Source organism: Pongo pygmaeus, chromosome 17 (genome assembly GCF_028885625.2).
Source record: "Pongo pygmaeus isolate AG05252 chromosome 17, NHGRI_mPonPyg2-v2.0_pri, whole genome shotgun sequence".
NCBI lineage: Eukaryota > Metazoa > Chordata > Mammalia > Primates > Hominidae > Pongo > Pongo pygmaeus.
Genome location: NC_072390.2, coordinates 34,459,675 through 34,463,123, shown reverse-complemented (window position 1 = coordinate 34,463,123; position 3,449 = coordinate 34,459,675).

Here is a 3,449-nt window from a genome sequence, read left to right as displayed (position 1 = left end):
GTCTTCTTTTGAGAAGTGTCTGTTCATATCCGTCGCCCACTTTTTGATGGGGTTGTTTGTTTTTTTCTTGTAAATTTGTGTAAGTTCTTTATAGATTCTGGATATTAGCCCTTTGTCAGATGGATAAATTGCAAAACTTTTCTCCCATTCTGTAGGTTGCCTGTTCACTCTGATGATAGTTTCTTTTGCTGTGCAGAAGCTCTGTAGCTTAATTAGATCCCACTTGTCAATTTTGGCTTTTGTTGCCATTGCTTTTGGTGTTTTAGTGATGAAGTCTGCCCATGCCATGTCCTGAATGGTATTGCCTAGGTTTTCTTCTATGTTGAACCAGCCTTGCATCCCAGGGATGAAGCCGACTTGATCATGGTGGATAAGCTTTTTGATGTGCTGCTGGATTCAGTTTGCCAGTATTTTATTGAGAATTTTCTCATCGATGTGCATCAGGGATATTGGCCTGAAATTTTCTTATTTTGATGTGTCTCTGCCAGGTTTTGGTATCAGGATGATGCTGGCCTCATAAAATGAGCTAGGGAGGAGTCACTCTTTTTCTATTGTTTAAAATAGTTTCAGAAGGAATGGTATCAGCTCCTCTTCGTACCTCTGGTAGAATTTGGCTCTGAATCCATTTGGTCCTTGGCTTCTTTTGGTTGGTAGGCTATTAATTGCTGCCTCAATTTCAGAAGTTGTTATTGGTCTATTCAGAGATTCGACTTCTTTCTGGTTTAGTCTTGGGAGGGTGTATGTGTCCAGGAATTTATCCATTTCTTCTAGATTTTCTAGTTTATTTTCATAGAGGTGTTTATAGTATTCTCTGATGGTACTGTGGGTTCAGTGGTTGGTGATATCCCCTTTATTATTTCTTACTGTGTCTATTTGATTCTTCTCTCTTTTCTTCTTTATTAGTCTGGCTAGCAGTCTATCTGTTTTGTTAATCTTTTCAAAAGCCAGCTCCTGGATTCATTGATTTTTTGAAGGGTTTTATGTGTTTCTATCTCCTTCAGTTCTGCTCTGATATTAGTTATTTATTGCCTTCTGCTAGCTCTTGAATTTGTTTGCTCTTGCTTCTCTAGTTCTTTTAATTGAGATGTTAGGGTGTTCATTTTAGATCTTTCCTGCTTTCTTCTGTGGGCATTCAGTAGTGTAAATTTCCCTCCAAACACTGCTTTAGCTGTGTCCCAGAGATTCTGTTATGTTGTGTCTTTGTTCTCATTGGTTTCAAAGAACTTATTTATTTCTGCCTTAATTTCATTATCTACCCAGTAGCCATTCAGGAGCAGGTTGTTCAGTTTCCATGTAGTTGTGTGGTTTTAAGTGAGTTTCTTCATCCTGAGTTCTAATTTGATTGCACTGTGGTCTGAGAGACTGTTTGTTATGATTTCTGTTCTTTTGCCTTGGCTGAGGAGTGTTTTACTTTCAATTATGTGGTCAATTTTAGAATAAGTGTGATGTGGTGCTGAGAATAATGTATATTCTGTTGATTTGGGGTGGAGAGTTCTGTAGGTGTCTATTAGGTCAGCTTAGTCCAGAGCTGAGTTCAAGTCCCGAATATCCTTGTTAATTTTCTGTCTCATTGTTCTGTCTAATATTGACAGTGGGGTGTTAAAATCTCCCACTATTATTGTGTGGGAGTCTAAGTCTCTTTGTAGGTCTCTAAGAACTTGCTTTATGAATCTGGGTGCCCTGTATTGGGTGCACATGTATTTAGGATGGTTAGCTCTTCTTGTTGCATTGATCCCTTTACCATCATGTAATGCCCTTCTTTGTCTCTTTTGATCTTTGTTGGTTGAAAGTCTGTTTTATCAGAGACTAGGATGCAACACCTGCCTTTTTGCTTTCCATTTGCTTGGTAAATATTCCTCCATGCCTTTATTTTGAGCCTATGTGTGTCTTTGCACGTGAGATGGGTTTCCTAAATACAGCACACTGATGGATCTTGACTCTTTATCCAATTTGCCAGTCTGTGTCTTTTAATTGGAGCATTTAGCCCATTACATTTAAGGTTAATATTGTTATGTGTGAATTTGATCCTGTGTTTATGATGCTAGCTGGTTATTGTGCCCATTAGTTGATTCAGTTTCTTCATAGTGTCAATGGTATTTACAATTTGGTAAGTTTTTGCAGTGGCTGGTACTGTTTTTTTCTTTCCATATTTAGTGCTTCCTTCAGTAGCTCCTGTGAGGCAGGCCTGTTGGTGGCAAAATCTCTCAGCATTTGCTTGTCTATAAAGGATTTTATTTCTCCTTCACTTATGAAGCTTAGTTTGGCTGGATATGAAATTCTGGGTTGAGATAGACTGGATTAAGAAAATGTGGCACATATACACCATGGAATACTATGCAGCCATAAAAAGGGATGAGTTCATGTCCTTTGTAGGGACATGGATGAAGCTGGAAAGCATCATTCTGAGCAAACTATCGCAAGGACAGAAAACCAAACACTGCATGTTCTCACTCATAGGTGGGAATTGAACAATGAGAACACTTGGACACAGGATGGGGAACATCACACACCGGGGCCTGTCGTGGTGTCGGGGGAGCGGGGAGGGATAGCATTAGGAGATATACCTAATGTAAATGACGAGTTAATGGGTGCAGCACACCAACATGGCACATGTATACATATGTAACAAACCTGCATGTTGTGCACATGTACCCTAGAACTTAGAGTACAAAAAAAAAAAGAGAGAGAGATGAAAAAAAAAGAAATTCTGGGTTGAAAATTCTTTCTTTAAGAATGTTGAATATTGGCTCCCACTCTCTTCTGGCTTGTAGGGTTTCTGCCGAGAGATCCACTGTTAGTCTGATGGGCTTCCCTTTGTGGGTAACCCGACCTTTCTTTCTGGCTGCCCTGAACATTTTTTCCTTCATTTCAACCTTGGTGAATCTGACAATTATGTGTCTTGGGGTTGCTCTTCTCAAGGAATATCTTTGTGGTATCCTCTGTATTTCCTCAATTTGAATGTTGGCCTGTCTTGCTAGGTTGGGGAAGTTCTCCTGGATAATATCCTGAAGAGTGTTTTCCAACTTAGTTCCATTCTCTCTGTCACTTTTCAGATGCACCAATCAAACATAGGTTTGGTCTTTTCACATAGTCCCGTATTTCTTGGAGGCTTTGTTCGTTCCTTTTCATTCTTTTTTTCTCTAATCTTGTCTTCATGCTCTATTTCATTAAGTTGATCTTTAATCTCTGATATCCTTTCTTCTGCTGGATCGATTTGGCTACTGATACTTGTATATGCTTCATGAGGTTCTCGTGCTGTGTTTTTCAGCTCTATCAGATCATTTATGTTCTTCTCTAAACTGGTTATTCTAGTTAGCAATTCATCTAACCTTTTTTTCGAGGTTCTTAGCTTCCTTGCATTGGGTTAGAAAATGCTCTTTTAGCTCGGAGGAGTTTGTTATTACTCACCTTCTGAAGCCTACTTCTGTCAATTCGTCAAACTCATTCTT